Source organism: Malaclemys terrapin, chromosome 3 (genome assembly GCF_027887155.1).
Source record: "Malaclemys terrapin pileata isolate rMalTer1 chromosome 3, rMalTer1.hap1, whole genome shotgun sequence".
Taxonomy (NCBI): Eukaryota; Metazoa; Chordata; order Testudines; family Emydidae; genus Malaclemys; species Malaclemys terrapin.
Window position 1 is genome coordinate 108,538,809 of NC_071507.1, and position 20,672 is coordinate 108,559,480.

Below are 20,672 nucleotides of genomic sequence, written 5' to 3' on the forward strand. Positions count from 1 at the left end.
TTTTCCTTTTCCCCTACAACCTGAACCGAACAATACAAAAATCAAGCTCACAGGAGGAAATATGGGGCAGCATGAAGAGTTATCTCAAAATGCTTGACTTCCTGGGCCTGATTTTCATCTACACTAAAGTGAGTATATGTGAGTATATTGCACTTTAAGGCCCCTTCACACTGCCTGAACAATGCCTTAAATATAAATATCTCTGAGCCCATATTTTCCCTTAAAACATGGCTCAAATGCAGAGTTGATCATAGACATTCTTCTATCTAGATGAGGCTATACAGCATCATGTGTTTGTTTTAAATTATCTTGAGCTTCCCCCATCCCCACTCCTGACATTCAGAAACTGGTTCAGTAGAGTCAAGAAAAAAATTGAATGAAAGGAGCATTACCATCTTAATTTAAGGGTTTAAAGCCTTTTTTCTCACAATAACAAAGTGCCTTATGATTGAACTGACATTATGAATCAACAGTTTGGATCATGAATTGCAGAACCTTGGAATGCTATGGTGATAGAGAAAGAGAGAACAAGAACTGTATGCCAGGTAGAAGAATATGAATGAATGCTCTTTCCAGTAGAAAATCTCATTGTGAATTTGATTGAAGTAATGGTATCACAGAAATGGAAATGACTCCAAACTCAACAGTAGTGTATTTAGTCCTACAATATAATGACCCTGGATCACAAAAACAAGTAGAGACCATTCAGTGTTCATTCTGCTATTGGGAAGATGAATGAAATGTGGAACACCAGCATACATAGATTAAGCTATCTGAAGCTTTTGTGGTCTTTTAAATACACTCATACTAACCGTATTAAAATCCCCTAGGATGCCTATAATATTCCTACTGTGCTTTGTGTATCTAGTATCTGTGGTACTGGTCAAGTTTACCACTGGTGTATCCCTAGCATGCAGGCTGAAGTTTCAAATTACTGATGAGGTCTTTTGCTTCTTTAAACATGGTATTAAGAGTACCTTCGAGTTCTGAACAATATCATCCCGTTTTAGATCTGTCCATTCATCATAATATTGTGCCAGAGTTTGTTAGGTAAACATGACTGACAGACTCCCATCTTTATCCTTTGCATGGCTGGAGGTCAGCATTTGTGGAAGGTAATGCTTTTTTAATTAGCTGGTAGGGGATTGAATTTCCTTTGTGTGAACTGCTTGTTGTTTTCCCTTGAGTCAGTATCTGAAGAGGCTATGTCTTTGCATTCACTATTCAGTGTAACCCAGACAAATGAAGAGCAGTCATAAAAGATTCATACTGAAGATGTTTATGAAAAGTCAGATCTGTCCAGAAAACAAAATACTTCACCAGGTGACTGCGAGACTTTACCGACAAGAAATACCAGTTATAAAAGAAGAATGGTTACCGAAGTCAGTTCAAAGGAAATGCTCTATGCTTTACTGTGCACCATTAGCAGTAGATAATAAACAACAAGTATAATTTTAGGGTGTAGTCTTAAGAACACTGTGAGGCAGTGGTTTTGCAAGCTAAAATCAAAACAATCACTCCAAAAATAACTGGTTTTCTGCATCTAAAATCCATGGCCGATGTTAAGGGGTAGCAAGCAGGGCAGTTGCCAGGGCCCCATGCCACAGGGGGCACCATGAAGCTAAGTTGCTCAGTCTTCTGCTTCAGCCCCAGGTGACAGGGCTCAGGGCCCCAGGCTTCACCCCCATGAAGTGGGACTTCGGTTTTCTACCCTGGACCCCAGCACGTCTAACACTGGCCCTGCTTGGTGGACCCCCTGTAACCTGCTTGCGGCCCCCTATGGGGCCCCAGACCCCTGGTTGAGAACCACTGCCCTGCAGTATATTAGAAATTCAGAGGGAAACACAATCTTGATGTTATTTTATATATATACTGATACTGATAACACTTATACTGGATTTACAAGTAAGCAGAGTTACAGCAGAATTTCCATGGATTCGCAGCTTTTGAACCACAGAGTATGTGTCGATTGTTTGAGAGACAGAATAAGATGAAAATTTTGAGTGGGGGTGGGTAAGGGGGAAGAGACACTCCAAACCCTAGAAACTACCATAGAAATCCTCAGCCAGTTAGTTGCTGGTCTAAGGAGTAATGGCTAGACCATTAATGGCAGATGAGACCAGAGTGCAGACATTTCCCAAAACAAGGCTCATGGAGGAAACTGAATGCACATTCAATATAAATGTGTAGGGGTGCATTTTCAGAAGAAGTTTCATCTGCAAAATATCATAACTGAGTATTGCATCTCCACACAAAGTGCAAATCAGGTAGAGAGATTCAAAACTTAAATGATCTCCACAATTTATTTTCCAAGTGCAAACATGAGGGCATATATTATGTGGGTACCATATATGCCCCCCCCCAAAAGGAGACTGGACCTCAGTCTAGATGATATGACACCTCATAGTATATGCGTGTGTGTATGTGCAACCTCGTGAATATAGTTTTTGTTTTCTCTTTAATTATCTGATTCCATAGATATTTTTACTTGGGGAATCTGTGCTTTGTTTCTACTTAAAGTAATATTTGCTAGAGTGAATTTTCAATTATAGAGGGGGATAGACTTACATTAAACATCCCTCTTCTTTCCCACATACAATGGAAATGATTCTACAGACAAGACTGGAAACTCTCTAACTTAGATTTGACTCCGGGTGGTCTTAACTAACAAGAGCCAGGGTGCAGAAAACTAAACAAACAAGCAAGCAACCATTCATTTATAAGATAGTCAGAGTCAAATGAAGTTGAAAATGGGTTTGTTTAAATCAAACCCACGAGCTTCTCTGAAAAATTTGGAGATGAGTCTGAGTTTGTTTTACCCTCAGCCTTATGCTTTGTCTTTCTCTATTTATTTGGCATTTCTAGGCATAAATAATGTAATGTACTATACATCATGTACGAAACACGGAACAGCTTTCAAGAAATTTGAATTTTTATCCCTACAAGGTTGTGTGCACTCCCTCTCACTCACACACACTTACTAGAATCTACATGTCAATGATTTACTAGTAAGCCATTCTGCTGTAACATGTGTGTCTGTGAAAAGAAGAAATACATGTATGTAAAATCTGTGTTTGTGAGTGGGTGAAGAGTTCTGTTGAGGATCCCTCATGTTTAGTACATTGTTTTCAAAAGGAGAATTAGCCATTCATGAAACAGTGGGAAAAATTGACAATTGTTGGGTAACCAGATGTTTGATTTTATAGCAACTTTTAGATTAATAAACAATGTGAAATCTAGATGGTTTTAAAATTCACTGTACTATTTGAATGTTTGTTTTTACCTAATGGCTCTGCTCCAATATAGCTGGAGGGCAAGTATGTTGTGTTATTGTGTAGTGCTATCTAGACCATCAGCGATTCTCCTTCCAGCATGTGTTTCATTGCCACTGTATGAGGTCTTTGCAATATAAAATAAATATTTTTCTCTTCAAGGTGAGCAGAGACTCTGACATTTCAGACTGCATGCAGGTCATAGAAAAGGATTTTTGCTGGGATTTTTATCCTTGCTTTCACCACTGTGATTCTAGTTTCACGGGGAGAAAAAGAAAAGTTGTTTTTAGCTTTCTATCACATTTAATTGGCCTGTGGAAAATACAGGGGGCTCACTTAAGATTTATAAACAAATACTCCATTATGTTCCTCATTACTTGGAAGAATACCTGTATAAGTGGTAGCTGTCAGATACAATAAGCACCCCCTCCCTTTCTCCTTATATAATAATCCCAGCATTCAAAAGACTAATCACTACACATTGATCTACAAAGCATCTTATTTCCTCATCAAATTTCCTCGCTGGGCTTAGCCCATGCTTGTCAACTTCCCAGGTCCCCTTTTCAATAACTGGTTTATTCTTAGCATCTTGCCAAGAAGCATTCCTAGGAGTAAACCACGGAAGAATGAAGTTCTAATTTCTTTATCTCGCTCTGGGAGAGGTTTCTGCTCATGCTCATGGGAAAGGTCACAGGTAATTTTGGCTGTTGGTTCACTTTGGAGGAGCAGCCACATACAGCACATAGAGTTCCTTTGTCTAAGAATTCAGATGACCACCAAAGATGACAGAAAGAAACTAACTGGCAGCAAAAGCAAGCAGATTCTTTTAACTCAGAGTAATTTGCCCTCATTCAGTTTCAGTTTGAAGTCAAATGTATAAAGTCTCCTATTTTCCGGGTTATTTTTCTCAACATCTACTGGTTTAAATTCAAAACCCATTAAAGTCAATGGGAGTTTTTCTATTGAATTCAATGGCCTTTAAGGATCAGGCCCTATGATTTTTTTTTTAAAAAGTAGTAAGTTTAGTTCTCATGAAAGATGCTAGTGTGATAGTACTGAAGTCCTCTCCCCAGCCACAGAAACAAGACCTTTTTTGTTGGCACTAATTGCAACACTTGTTGGCAGTGTCAAAATAGAGTTCAAAGATGAAGACTGGTCTGCTCTCTAATCCTTACATGTGGAGCAAGAACTCTGCTGAAATCATGGAAAGGGAACTGGGGTAAACATGCAGCATCCCCAACCTGAACCCCACACGATATAAAAAGCGAAGCAATAGGTAAACACACTGACAAATGCCCAAGCTGTATGTTCTATGGATAAATATGGACTGCAGTTTCCAGTGCAGCCAGTCAATCACTATTTCACTAGCACTACATGCCTTTATACATTTAAAAATAAATATACTGAGTTGCATAAGATAAGGAGCGGAAAGAATCAGTCACTCATAGGGATGACTAAATACATTATTTGGGAGATTCTTGTCAGTTCTACCTTGTGAAGATAAAGAAATGTTTTGCATTCCACAATATTATCTATAGGTGTCTGGTGTTTTATTTATTTACATTTTAATATTCACATACATATAATTTGTGTCCATAAACATATAACACCAAACAGAAATCAATTAATAGATTGCTATACTTTAACACCAGAAAGGACCAAATAAATTTCTAGTGTGTGACCCATTGCTTAATCCAGATCTTAGATTTCACTCGGTAATCCTTGACTGACCCTAATAACTAGTGGTTGAATTAGAGCATTTCTCTTAAAAAGATATCCAATTTTTATTTCAAGTGATGGAGAATGGAATCCAGGCCCTCTTAAAGTCAATGGCAAAATTTCCATTGACTTCAAGGGGGCCTGGATTTTACCCAGAGAATTTATTGCATCCCTTGGCTAAACTGGTCTACGGTTAATTACCCATTGTTAAAAATACGCATCTTTTTTCCAGTTGGAATTTTGCTGCCTTCAGATTCCAGTCACTCCATCTTGTTGTGCCTTTGTCTTCTAAATCAAAGAGCTCCCAGTACCAGATGTCTTCCTCCCCAATTACCTCAAAAGGTTCTAATCTTGTGCTAAAGCTACAACCCATATTTCTCAAGTGAGTTTTAAATTTGGCAAATGAGTTGTCCCATCTGTACACAAAATCACTAGATTTTACTCAGACATTACAAAGAACTAGCGAAAAGTATTGTGCTTCTTTAATTCTTTTGTCTTCCTATCTTTTAACTTACCCTACTGGCTTCTCCAAAAGCCTTTGACTGGCCTCAATAAAGAGGTTGTTTATTACATCAGATAATAATGGCTGGCTTTTCCCAGCTGTAGCAAAATTTGCTGCTCTCTGTGGGTCTCATCCAAAACTCAAAGGCAATGGGAGTCTTTCCATTGACTCTAATGGACCTTTGGATTAGAACCTATCTTATTTGCACAGCATTAACCAAGCATACCTCCACTGCTACCAGTGGTCTGATTACACACTGACAGTTCCATGCTAGTACAGCCAATGGTTAGTAAGTCCCTGTGGTGTAAATTTATTCACAGTGGGTGGACTACCCCGTGTTTTTCAGTACATGCATGGGTGATACCGCTGAAACATTTTGGAAACTGATCTATTTAAAGGGAGAAGATGATGCATGCTTTACTTCAGGTAGAATCGGGGAAAAAGAGCAATGCAGAGACAGAACATCTACTGCTCAGCTAAAGATCATTCTCACTGTTCTCTTGCTCTTATCTCCTTCTCAGGTTACTGTATTTTCTGTCTCTCCTCATTCCATTGGAGCAGTGCTGAAGACGGGTGAGATAATACTTGGCACAAATCCAGGCAATCATTTCTGAGTAATTAGTTTAGGTACCGCACACCCAACCTGTACTTTTTCAAGTAGGTATCAAGTGGGTCAAGTTACCTGATTACCTGCCTGTATTTAGATGCTGTGCTGCATGTTCAGCCTAAGCTCATCTCCAGCTATGGACAGAGAACCTAACTGAATGTATAGGCTGCTTTTGGGAGATCTGTTTTTTGCTAAAACTAGCTGTCTCTTTACCCCTAATGCTAGGTGGGGTATAAATTTGTTCTTCCCCTTCTCAATGTCATCCTATGCTGCAAAGCATTACTTTAGCGCAACCCAGGAGTAAAATCTACAATTATAGTCACTGACATTAATTCTGAGGCTACCAGTATTTCCTTTCATTTCTTTGTGTACTTGGGAAAAAAACAACATGTAATAGGAGAATGAATAGTTTTTTAAACCGAGAAACCATGAGCACAAGTTATTCTGTAATATATATTTCAGGTGGCCAATCAGATTTTCAAAGACACTGATGGTAATTAGGGACCTAGTTCCCATTGACTTACAATGGAAATTATATGCCTAACTGTTATTTGTGCTTGGGAAAATCTCCCTGTCTTGAAGGGAGATCCTTGAATGACAACTGCGATTCAAGTGCAAAGCATAGTTATTACTACGATACGCCATTGACGAGCAAAGGCCTTGACATCGCAACATTGCAACTGATGTGCCCTTTCCCAGCACTTGGTAACTCTCTTTTATTACTGCCCTGGGGTCACTCTTTCCCTTTCATCCCTCTGGCCCATTGTCATTATGAAATAAATTCCTCTACTGACCCCACAAGCATCAGCACTGCAGACTGCCCCACACTTCCCTGCTAAAGTACCTTGTCCTTGACCTGTAGGGACCACCTTTAAGGGAGAGAGTTGCAGGTCAGCCACCATGTTGATTCTCTTCTTGGCCCCTCTGCTGTGCCTGTGAATAAGGCTGCTACTAGAAATTGGCCTGAGACCACTAACTGTTTCACAGAGACCAAGGAATAGCTGCCAGATATGAAAGACTTTCAGTCAATATTAATCTGGATCAGATTGGGAAAAAAACTCCAGGTGAATGGCTTCAGTTTCCATTATCAATTCCCCTGAGCCATCCAGTCTCCCAGGGTAAAACTTAGGAGACATGCTTAAGAGGCTGTGTTGCTCTTGTTGTTTTGTTTTTATTTCCCATTTTTAGAAGTTAGTCTATAAAGGCTGTTTGGCTCCAGATGTCCATTGACTTTCAGGTGAATGTGAGCAGATATTCCAAGGTTAGTTCAACTCAAGCATAAATGTTGGAGTCACTGTTTGTAGTGCTAGAAATGACAGAAAGTACCAGTTACTTGTTCCTATTTCACCTAACTGATTAGCATTGCAATCAGTGCACCAAGGAATTTGAAAAACATCAGTTACTCAGATCAGAGAGCAGCATAACCCCAAGCTGTGGGTAAGTTTCAAACAGTTGAAATGCAATTATCTTTAAAAAAAATGTTTCAAGGCAAAAAAAAAAAGTCTAATATGTTTGTAATTAGAACATGATTCATATTTGGAATATGAGATATAAATCAAAACACTAGAGTAAACTATGTTAACACCATGCTAATCAGTAGGAATGTTTATGATTTCAACACTTCATGGTTACTTTTGAATTATTACAAATTGGGCCAGATTCTGAGCTAGCATAAATTGATGTAGTTCCTTTGACGTCAATGAAGCTATGAGTCGAAGATCTGGTCCATAATTCTTTCTTGACAAGGTTGCTGTCCTGATTCATCGTCACTGTGTTACTCCAATTTTATACCTTTGTAACTAGATCAATGTAGTTACAGAACTGTAAAACTGGAGTAGTGCAGTGGTGAATCAAGGCCATATTAAGCGCTGTAGATGTTATAATTCAACTGCAAATCAGATGTAATGTGAAAGTATAGTATTACTGGAAAGACGTCAGTCCTTTATTTCTTGTTAAAGGAACCTCAAAATTCAATTTAGATGGTCCCACTGGTTCTGCTTTTATCTTTTGCTCATAAGCACCACTGTGCCTTTTGGCTAGGTCCCAGTAGCTCTGTATCACTACAGTAAATATTATTTTGTTGACTGTACTCTCTCTGTACTGAACAATCATCAGATTCCTGCCCAAAAACACTTAAAGGCATAAGTGAAAATAATACAGCATGGTGATCATAGTTAGATATTTACCTCATTTGACAGCACCTCTTTACTCATTTAACTTGACAGTACCCTTTTTATTAAATATGGGCATGAGCCCAAACCCCAGATCTGGAGGAGGTGCAAAAAGACCTTAAGTTTAAACTGAAACCTAAGACTTAAACTTTAAGTTTAAATTGATATCTGATGATTTGTGTGTTTCTTTTAGTGCTGCCAACCCCAACAGTTCAATAATCATGAGTCAAGTCTTCTAAAAAAATCATAAGATTGGCTTAAAAATCATGAGGTTTTCTACAACTAGTACATTTTGGTTTCTTTTTATTTCTCTTCTGTTTTGAGCCAACTAGACCCTGCATCACATTTTTAAACCTCTTCTCCACAACCATGTAGTCTAGAAATTTACTTTTCCTTCCTAATGATGTCTGAGATTCTCATGTAATCGCTTACTCCAGGAATTGGGATTTTAACAAAATCAACACATATTGCAAGACTCGTGTTAAATTTGCAAGGGTTGAACCACTGTAAATCTTTCCCAAGGTTCACAAACTGTTGACAGAGGCCTTGGCATTAACTTTTTTGAAGCCCTGGGGCCAAATTCTGCTCTGACATACCACTTGTGCTATGGGGTCGCAAGAGATGAAAGTCCAGCCAGCACTGGGCCCATGGTATCATATGATTATTATCTGCACCATTTTCAATTTCAAGTGAATCGCAATTTTTTTCATTTTTATCAGACAACATTTAGTTTGGACAAACATCTAAGGAACAAAGTGGAACACCTGTACCCTGGCAAAATGAGTCAGGAAAAAAAGTTCCTGCCCTGCTGGGCTGGACTTTAGCCAACCTAATCCTTTAACAGACAGAGTCCTTGTTATGTCAGAAAGTAGCCACCTTGCCTTACCATCAGGAAGCAGAATTACTCTTCCCCTGCCTCCCAACAACTGCTGCAGAAGATAGGCAGTTGGAACCTATTCTGGCTGCCAGGGTAATCAGAGAGAGAGGAGCAAAGAGGTGAGCCCAGGCCTGTGTTCTACTGAGAGTTAAAGAAGGGAACTAGATACGTCTCAAGTGGACTTAGAGGTGCAAACTGTGCCTGTTAAAGGGAAATCAGGCTGAAGCCCTGTTGAAAATTTAATCCTAAATAGAACTACTGCAAAATTGGTCAAACTTATTTGGAAGAAAAATGGCTTTTTTAATTACATTTTTCATGGGAAGTTTTTGGTATTTTTTTAGCTTTTGAAATACCAAAAAAAAAAAAAAATTTTTTTTAAAGAAAAAAAATCATTTTTAATCCTACCCCAAAAATATATTTTAGCTACTAGCTTTAGTAACAATTTAATCTCCACAATAGCTGTTTAAAAAAAGCTTCACTCTGCCACCTAATACAAATAGAAAAAGCAGCCCAATGTTATCATTACCTGAGATATAATCATTGAACATCATGAACTAAATGATAAATGAACTCCATGCATTTAGTTAATTTCCAGAAACTGTAAATGCCACAAACAAGATGTGTTTCAAGCAAAACAGAAATGAATTTTGATGGATGTTTTTAATTGCAGAATGGTAAAAGGATAATTACAGTAGTGGCTCAGTTGGCAAACGATGGTGTTGTACCTGAAGTGGAACAAAAAATGATTGTTAGGAGGAGACTGTACAACTTAATGACAAAAATGGAAAAACTCATTCATGGGGGGGAGGGATAGCTCAGTGGTTTGAGCATTGGCCTGCTAAACCCAGGGTTGTGACCTCAATCCTTGAGGGGGCCATTTAGGGATCTGGAGCAAAAATCTGTCTGGGGATTGGTCCTGCTTTGAGCAGGGGATTGGACTAGATAACCTCCTGAGGTCCCTTCCAGCCCTGATATTCTATGATATACACAGAAATGGATCACAAAGTGATCTGATCAATAAGACAAGGTAATACACATCAAGCTAGATTGATAAATTAGCCTAGATTATAGCCTACCAAAGAGAATTATCTGTGGACAATCCAAATCTCACCAGTGACATTTAGAATACCAGGAGTAGAATTATAATTTTTACTTTTATAATTTGTTGAGCACCAACAATAGACTCAGACAACTGAGAACACAGTACTTGCCAAGGATTTTATAACTTAAAATAACAACCAATAGTCATTAATTCAGACACCTAAGGCCTGCTCCAAAGCCCATTAAAGTCAGTGGGAATTTTTCCAATGAATTTAACGGATTTGGATCCTACTCCTAATGACCACGCAAGAAATGGCAAGGATGGCCATAAATCTTAATCTTGCAGTCTTCCCACACGAATGAATGGAAAAGAATTTCAGAGATTCCACGGAGATAAAAATAATATGTTGCCCTGGCAACGAGAGATGAGGAATCTCCCACAAAAGTGGTGGAGGAGAAGCCACGTACCTCCAAGGCTGGGAGGATCGTGGCCACCACTCCCAAGAGGATATGAAGGATGGTGGTGATCGGTGACTTCCTTCTATGTGGAACAGAGGAATCCATCTGCCAGCCTGATGTCACATCCAAAGAGGTGTGCTGCCTGGCAGGGGCACATATCAGAGACATTGTTGAAGGATTGCCCTGGATCATCTGGCCTCTGACTACTACCTCACGCTGCTCATCCACGTGAGCATTAATGCGAGGTATGACACTGAGCAGGTCACAAGTGACTACAGGGTGCTGGGTGTAAGGGTGAAGGAATTGGGTGCAGAGGTGGTGTTCTCATCGATCCTTCCAGTTGTCAAGGTTAGAGACAGACACATCTTGGAGATGAATGCCTGGCTGCGCGGATGGTGTCACCAGGAAAGATTCAGCTTCCTCGAGCATGGGATGCTGTTATGAGAAGGAGGGTTGCTGAGCAGAGTTGGCGGTCCACCTATCAAGGAAGGGGAAGAGTATCTTCGGATACAGATGGACTAACCTAGTGAGGAAGGCTTTAAATTAGGTTCAACAGGGGCAGGAGACAAAAGCTCACAGGAAAGTCCACAACATGGACACCTGGGTAAATGGTTGGAATCTAGGGGGAAGATAGGCAATCACAGCAGGAACAAAGGAGAGACAACAGGGAATATAGAGGAGAAATCTTAGATATCTGCATACTTATACAAGAAATATGGGGAATAAATAGGAAGAACTAGAGATACTAGTGAATATTTACAATTATGACATCACAGAGACTTGATGGGATAATTCACATGACTGGAATATTGGTATAGAAGCTTGTTCAGGAAGGACAGACAGGGAGAAAGGGGAGGAGGTGTTGCCTTTTATATCAAATATATATACACTTGGACTGAGACAAAGATAGAAGTGGAGACAGACTTGTTGAAAATATCTGGGTAAAGATAAAAGGAGTAAAAAACAAGGGTGATGTCATGGGAGGGCTATACTTTAGTTAGACTACCTAACCAGGAAAAAGACATGGATGAGGCTTTTGTAAAAAAAAAAAAAAAAAATCTAACAATCATCCAAAGCACAGGATTTGGTGATGATGAGGGACTTCAACTACCCAAACATCTGTTGAGAAATACATCAGGACGCAAAGTATTCAACAAGTTCTTGGAATGCATTGGAGACACCTTTTTATTACAGAATGTGGGGAAAGAGACTAGGGGAAAGGCTGTTCTAGCTTTGATTCTGACAAATAGGGAGAACCAGTTAAAAATTTGAAGGTGGAAGGCATCTTGGGTGAAAGTGATCATGAAATGACAGAGTTTATGATTTCTAAGAAACAGTAAGAAGCAAAACAGTGAAATAAAGACAACAGACTTCAACAAGACAGACTTTAGCAAAGTCAGAGAGCTGGTAAATAAGATCCTGTTGGAAGCAAGTCTAAGGGGGGAAAAGGTCTAAGAGTTCAGGAGATTTGGCAGGTTTTTAAAGACACATTATTAATGGCAGAAGATCAAAATATCCCAATGAATAGGAAAGATAGGAAGTCTGGTAAGAGTCCATGCTGGCTTAATCAGGAGATCTTCAACAATCTGAAACTCAATAAAAAGAGTAATACAAAATTGGAAACTAGGTCAAATTATGAAGGATGTATATAGTAAGAAAAACAAACATGTAGTGACAACATTGGAAAGGCCAAGGCACAAAATGAGATTAAATTAGCTAAGGACATAAAGGATAACAAAAACATTTTACAAATATATTAGAAGCAAGAGGAAAACCAAGGACAAGGCAGGTCCATTACTAAATGAGGAGGGAAAGACAACAGCAGAAAATGCTGCAATTGCCAAAGTGTTAAATGTCTTTTTTTAATTCAGTTTTCATCAAAAAAAAGTTAGCAGTGATCAGACAACGGACGTAGTGAACATTAGTGTAAATGGGGTAGGAGCTGCAGATAAAATAGGTAAAGAGCAAGTTAAGAATTACTTAGATAAGTTAGATGTCTTCAAGAAAGTAGGGTCTAATGATTCTTTTTTCATATTAAATGAAATCATAGATAAGCAGGAGTTCAGGTCAGAAAAAGGCTAAAATAAAAATTAGTGTTTCTGTGTTAAAACCAGGCACAAAAACCCATTTGTAGTTGTCACACTGTCAAAAAATATTGTGTTAAATACAGGCCCACTGATGGGGAGGGGTGGGGGGGACGGACGGGAGGCAAAGGGGGCAATTTCCCAGGTGATTAAAAAGGGTCCGTGGCATAGGCAGCAGGTGAACCCCCAGCTTGGGGAGGCTAGCCCCCGGCCCGGACCACCGCTTCTGCCCAAGGCCCCGCCTCTCCCACCAAAGTTCCTCCCCACCCCAATGCGGTAGCCACCCCCCTCCCCCACATACACCCCAGGCTGTCCAAGTGCCGCCAGTCCTGGAGTGTCAGACGGGTGAGCAAGCGGCACCCCCCCCCCAGCCCCGGAATGCCAGGCGGGTGAGTGGACATCACGGTCTCCCCTGCCAGCCCTGGAATGCCGGGAGGATGAGCAGGCAGCACGGCCCCCGCTATCCTCAGAATACCAGATGGGTGAGTGGGTGGCATGGGCCCCCCAGATCTGAAATGCCAGCAGCCCTCATTAGCCCCCCAGCCTGGGGCCCTGGCCACGGGAGGAAAAGCCCCCCTCAGCACAGCCCAGGAAGCAGGAAGGGGCCTGGGTGTGGAGCGTGGGCAGGGCCACGCAAGGCTGTTTGGGGAGGCATAGCCATCCCTGCCTTCAATATCTGCCACCCATGGCACTGGGCCCTTTTAAATCGCTCGGGCGGGCTGCAGGGCTCCTAGGCACGCAGAGGGTGGAAAGCACCCAGGTGAGCATGTGGAAGCCCTGGCCATGCTGGAAGAGCACGCCCAGCAGCACAGCCGATAGCAGCTAGCTGGGCACCAGCCAATGCAGGTGTAGCACCGCCCAAAAACCTCAGCCATCCTTGCTGGGGGCCCATTGACTGGTCTGCCCTGAGCCCCAAAATTGCTGTCGGCGGGCCTGGCTAAATAGAACTAACAAAAATTGACTGTTTCAGCAAACAGGTTTGTAGAACTGTTCTCTCTAGTTACACTCTGCCTGTGTTGACAGACTCTGAGTATTGCTCTGTTTGAATTAAAAAGATGGAAGTTTTACCTTGACTTCAATGGGGTTGGATATCACCCATAGATTTTAAGGCTAGAAGGGACCATTAGGGTTATCTAGTCTGACCTCTTGCGTAACACAGGCCATAGAATTTTACCCATCAAGTCCAACTTGCCTTTCCCAATCTACACATCAAACCTGGCAAAGTTCAAATTTGTAAGAAAAACTCAAACTAAGGGTTTTGAGGTTTTACAACACACGAGTTACATTGAACTTCTGTTCAGTACACAACCAGTAATTAGCAAAATGTCACATGTGTTCATCAACTGGAAAATTTCAGAAGCCTAGACTTTTAAAATCCCATTGGGTTTATGGGAGAGAACATAGGTAAAGGATCCTCTTGCAATTTTATCTTATGCTACCCGTTGAAAATTTTACAGAAAATTTTGACTCTGTTTCAAGACTGAGGTTTTCTAAGAACTTGAATTTAAGAGTTAGGTGCCCAACTTTGGGTACCTTTAGACTCCTTTGACAAATCTCAGCCCAAATATATAAAAGTCCTTATTTTTTCTTTCTTTCATAACAGTCTGCGACAATAACGTGCCATGGAAATGGAAATTTGTACCCACCTTTTGGTTATCTTCTGTCATTTCCCCATAAGACTGTGAAAATGTTTAAAATATATTGAAAGTGCTAAAATAGTTTCTGAGTAACATAGAGGTATTTTACCTGCTCATGCTATCAGAAAAATGAATTTTTTTCAGGCTGAGGTTCCAGCCTTTAAAAGAAGACTTCAGTAAGTATGAAGCACATAGTGCCATATATTAACCAATTAATAAAAAAATAATATATTCTTGGACTATGAACTGATACATTAATTATGTAAATCTTTGATTAGTTATCGGTATCTGTTAACATTCAAATAGGGCTTCATTGTAATTTTGCCATAAGCCCTGTGTATGGAAGTTGTGAAGCCTCAAGTGCTGCACAGGAAAAAAATTGTGAATCTGAAATACATAATTCCCTCCTCTGCCCCAGCATAGCCTGTGCAAGGGGCGTAGAGGGGCTTCTTGCTCCCTCTTATGCCATGAAGTTCAGCCCATATATGAAAAAAATCATTGAATTTTTGTCTACGTGCATGTAATACAAAGCATCTGTTGGGTTCTGTTCTGTTTTAAACAGTTCAGAACTCATATAGTCAACCTGGAAAGAGAAAGAAACAGGAATGTTTTGGAATGATCTCAGCTATCACTCTGGCAACCACATAGTTCTTACTTCTACAGCTTCCTGTTCCTGCTGTCCTGAGCATTTTGTCTAATGCCTTCTTCTCAAACAAGTCATCTTCTTTCATCAGCCCAATATAAATATCACTCCTCTCTTCCTTGCTAGGTCAGGGAGAAGTAGAGTTACTTTTTGAAATGCAAAAACCCGCCAGCATTCCCCGCCCTCCACAAGGCAAGCCCACCGCAACGCCAAGCCCCAATCACAAGGCAACTCTGCAACACCCTCCCGCAACAGCCACTTATAGTAGCTAGAGAGATAACACATATAGAAAAGATTGATAACATCGTACATCTCCTCACTCTTGCATGAGGCAAACCCTCTCACACACATAGGCACAGTGCACGTGTGTGTTGGTGGGCAGACAGCTGCTGTATTTTCAACAGTTTTGATCTGTTGTCACTTAAACTGCAGCAGTGGGAACACTGCAGCATCTTTAGCTGGACACAGAAATTTTTAACATTACATATCCCAGTGTATTGTGATGATAATGCAAATCTTTAGACCCATGTTAAAAAAATGGTAGATTAAATTATTTTTCTGGCAACTGGCAAAACCATAAAAATCCCAGCCAGGCTGGTCAAATACCGGCCAGGTAGGAACCTTATGGAGAAGTATTTGGTGTGGGGAGAACTGTCAAGTAGCCAGCTGCAGCAGGGTCAGTCTCTAAGCAACACACTGGCCACAGCTGATCCTGCCAGGGGTTGCCTGATTGATTACACTTCCTGACTGGTGGAGGAATGGAGCTAGCAACAACTTGACCCAGCAGCAGCTAGAGCACACCGGCTGCTCAGCGCAGTCTATGCCTGCAGCTGTGATTGGTTCTGCTTCCTGCTCCTGCCCAGCCTGCTCTTGTGACTGCTTCAGTTCCTGCCCTTCTCCATCCTTGGCACCCCTGGCTCTGACTCCAGGCTCTGCTTCCCAACCACATCCCTGGCTCACTCATTCGCTCCGGCATTCAGCTGCTGATCCCTGGCTCTGACGCTCTGCTCTTGACTACACTCCCATGCATCCCCCCGTCCTGATTCTTGCCTCTACTCAGTTCTGCTCTAACCTCCAGGCCTGGCCAACCCCACGGCTCTGACCGTTATGCCCAACTGCCTGGATCCCAGTCATAATCCTGCCAAGATCTCACCAGCGTCATTTACTTTTATCTTGATGAGTGCAAATTTGCAGAACATCATTACTAAATATACAGTTGATAATTCTGGATAGTTACTATCACACATTAGCAAAACTCAGGCACAGCACCCAGGAAACTTGGGACCTAATCCTGCAAACACCTATGCACATGAGAAACTTTACACAACTAAGTAATCTAACTGAGTTCAATGGCAATATTCATGTGTGTAAAGTTGCCTACTTGCACAAGTGTTTGCAGTATCATAACCTTCACTTGTACTGTTCATAGCAGTGTGACATGAACAATTCCAAGCCTTTTCACCACTTGCATTTTTTAACATAATTCTAAGCATACAAAAGTTTTCATTATTCCATTCGTTACCCTGTTTTCACATACACACATTAGCTAGGTCATGGTATTTTGCTCTGGGCTTCTTTTTTTAATTAGTTTTGCTGACCAGGGACCCACTGTTGTTGAAACAGATGTTGCAGCCCAATAATAGCTCTCAGCTGCCAAAAGCAAAATATGGAACTCAACCCTGGCCATGCAGAACAAATGACTGTAATGAGGGGCAAACACAATCTAAACAATAGGGAAACTTGACATCAACGTGTGTTTATCAGCTTTATCATATGCTGCATCTTTTCGTAACTGCACTTTCCTGTTTAATCTAAAAATATACAGAATACAATAAATTAGTGACTCTCCCTTATAATATATATATAATAGTGAACTATAATATAACAGTATAATAATAGATCTATGATTACCATTTATCTACTTATCGGCAGTTCTAAACTAAGTGTTATTTAACTGAATCTCTCTGTGTGTTCTGCTCAAAGTACATCTCTACCCCGATTTAACGCGACCCAATAAAACACAAATTCGGATATAATGCGGTAAAGCAGCGCTCCAGGGGGCGGGGCTGCGCACTCTGGCAGATCAAAGCAAGTTTGATATAACGCAGTTTCACTCATAACGCGGAAAGATTTTTTGGCTCCTGAGGACAGTGTTATATTGAAGTAGAGGTGTAGGACCAAAAGCTTTTACCATTCTCTTCTGAAGGGGGTCTGTGGGCTACTCACCCAGGCAGGGGTAGAGCCAGTTCAGGCAGGTGCAGGTGGATCTGTTGACGAGCCAGCTGGCGAGAGCTGGCTGCAAGCCTGAGGCAGGAGCCAGAGCAAGCTCGAAGCTCTGACAGTTTGTAACACCACGAGGCAGGGGGAGAGTTCCCAGCCAAGTGGTGATGTTGCACAAACCGGTTCACTGCTTTTTCTGTGGATCATCTGGGAGGGTCATCTGACCCACTCCTGGCTAATGGATTGGCTGCTGCAGCACACCTGAAGGATGAGTCATCACAGGCTGAGGGAAAAGTCATTGCAAGTGCTAGATGAGAGATTCTCTCACAGAGTAGGGTTCTGATCCAAAGCCCACTGATATTTAATGGGAGTGTCCACTAACATCAATGGCAAACTGTATGTGAAGAGAGTTCTGTATAGTGTTGCAAACAAGACAAGACTTGGCTCATCCTCATCTTTGGAAGAGTTCCACAGTGTTGGGACAGTGAAGGAAGGAGGTACTCCACTGGTTCCCATTAGTTTGACCCTGAAAGATCATCGTTCTCAGCTAGAAACCATCACAAGGCAAGAAAAAGGACAGTTTCAGACACAAAGAAACTGACATCTAGCATCAATTGTTGTAATGCTGGTGTGGGCTTTGTCCTGGAAAAAACAGATGATAAGAGTCTTATGCCTGAGATACTGTCCTGAAACCATTGGAGCTATGCTGATTTACACCATAGTTTTCTAGGTGCAGTCTCATTATTGCTCTGTGTAAGGACTATCACCACCCTGGTGCGTGACATAATACCTTTTATATATGCAGTCTAAACTGACTTTTTTTTACCCCCTTATTACGACTGTAAGATATCTAATTTGCTGTCCACTAGAACCACTGTAGGTATTACTGTTTTACATTTATGTGTATGCCATTGAATATCCGTGTTACTATCAGACTGCATTTTTCTATTGCATACATTGTTTTCTTACTTCCTGACCGTATTTCTAACCTTTCCAATTTCCTTATATTTCTCTGTCTTGATTGGAATTTGTATAACCTCCACTTTAGTAGCAACAAATTTAATTAACATGCTATTTACATTTTATTCCCGATCATTAACAAAATTATTAAATAAACCATGTCTAACACTGATCTTTGTGCATTTCTTTGCAACTCTTTGTTTATCAATGAGGGCATGATTATACCACCCTTACTCAGGTTGAATAGTATTTTAATCTGCAAGTAGGCACACTGATATCAGAGAAATAAAATAAAGCTCTAATGGTCTAATCCACAGAAATCAGTGACAAATACACTGAATGGCACAGGCAGATGGATAGTTGGAAAGCAAAAATGTGTAGAGTGGTGCTGGTGGATAACAAATTAGATAACAGTTGGAAATGCAATATGGTGGCAAAAGGAAAAAACAGTGAATATGCACACGGGACGCATACGGAGACATAATGTAAATAGTAATGATTAGCCTGGTCCCAAAATATTCTGTTTACTTCTGACCATCTTAATATCACAAAAATGTCAACAAATTAAGAAGGGATTCAGAGTAGAAAAATATAATTACGAGGCTGGAAGGATTTGCTTATGGGGAGAGGTGAAGAACTAAAGAGACGTATGTTGCCCAAATGTCAGTGTGGTACATGTATGTATGTGGTAGGCAAAGCTGGGCACAGAAAGGAAATTACATTTTGCAGAGGATTTTGAGATCTCAAAGATTTGTTTTGTTCTGTTTCAGAGCAAAACCCAGAATTTCAGACAGTGGCAAATTAAGGTATAAACTAACTAAGCGACAGTTTAGGGCCTCGCAATCTGAGGGGCCTCTAAAAACAAAAAAACAAAAAAACTGACTCCATTTCAAATATTTTCAAAATCGGTTGATAAATAAAGGAGATATGGGAAAAAGAAGATTCTCTCTAAATATAGACATTTTTATTCAAATATGACAAAAATAGGCATATCTGGCTATACAAATACCCTTACCCTACTCTTACCATTCACTAATTGTTCATTATTGACAGGCGGGAGGCCAGGGGCTGAGAAAAAAAATCAATAATTGCACTTGTAAAATTAGTATTTCTATGAGTAAGTATGCTATCAGTCTCCGACGGCAGCGTTTTGTTGGCCAGCTGCTACTGGTAACATTCATAACTTATTTAAATAAATAAATAATCTCACTGCCAATAAAATTGGGAAAAATGTGAAGTCAGAGCCGGCAGTTTCGTGAAGCAATCCTGCCAAGCTCTTACTCGTATGTTAGTATGTTCGTTCTTCTTTTGATCTGTACATATGTACAGATTTGTATTTTAGTGCACACGCCACTTTCTGCTTCATGCGCTATCCATGTTTCACATGATTGAGTTTGCAAGTGATCGTCTTATGAATTTGGGTCGACTGGATCCTGAGGAGGATAAATTTGTGTTGGCTTCCCCCGTCAGTTTCGGGAAACTTCACAGCAAATATCAGAGAGTGCTGACGAAAAGATAAATAGAGGTCTTTTTTCTGGTAAATTCTTTCTTTCTCTTTTGCTCATATAGCTTGTTTTCACTCTGTGTGTCCGAGGTGTTTACTCAAGATTAATTAGTGGTCCTGGGGGAGACAGAGGATAGAGAAGCGAACGTGAAGAGAGATGTCTGCCTAGAAAAAAGACTGGGATTTTCTGCTCGGCGGGTTTGGAGTGCACAAGATAATATTTTATTATAGGTATTATGCTATGTAAAAATTCTCATATAGACTTATAAATCACATATCATATGTATAATACATTGTATTTTTTTAGTATGGCAAATGAAAAATCCCAACAATTCATTGTTTTGTAACTAAAATTAAATCGGAATAAACATTTGTAAATATATTTTATATATAATCTGTATAAACTTTGTATTTCCCTAACAAAATTAATCAATTTTTTTTCATTTATTCATATGAAAAGAAGGATAATTTTCCTTATTCATGGTGTAAAAATATATATATATATATCCTCTCTTGTTTTCCTGTGAGAATATAGACAAAATAGCACTAACTTTCACAGAAATATCCATGGTAAAATAACATAGGTTTTTATTGAACTCTTCTTCTAGTAAATTGTATTATTTAGTGTATTCTTTTTATTTTGTATTTTTATATTGTATTGTTTACTTCTACTTTACTTATATACACAATTAGTTCAAAGAATTTGTTTAAAATTTATTTCTGTCATGATATCATCGTTACAGAGGGCTGCTGAAAATGATTATTATTCTAGTTTTCCAACTTTTCCTTTGTATATATGCAAATATAAAGCTTTCGTGTTTATATATTCAATATCCTTTCTGTGAATAATAAATTAATTTTTTTATGATATGGGGCCTCTTACACTTGACATAAAATAAATAAAATAAATAAATAAATTAGCTTTGAGCCTCAGAATTTCATAATCAGGCCCTGATTTCAACATTCTCCATTGAAG

General features: G+C 39.9%; 1 long non-coding RNA gene across 3 annotated transcripts in view; it reads left to right on the forward strand.

Moving 5' to 3' along the window:
- Positions 1 to 20,580, forward strand: part of LOC128834583 (uncharacterized) — a 75,763-nt gene extending 55,183 nt beyond the window's left edge. The window contains exons 2-4 of one of the 3 annotated variants that reach the window (XR_008444454.1): positions 6,015 to 7,164; positions 7,289 to 7,361; positions 19,762 to 20,580. This is a non-coding gene — a long non-coding RNA (uncharacterized LOC128834583). Of the gene's footprint in view, positions 1 to 5,300; positions 5,374 to 6,014; positions 7,362 to 19,761 lie in introns of those variants that run through there. The other 2 variants (XR_008444453.1, XR_008444455.1) reach the window with 2 other exon arrangements.
- The last annotated feature ends 92 nt before the right edge of the window (positions 20,581 to 20,672 follow it).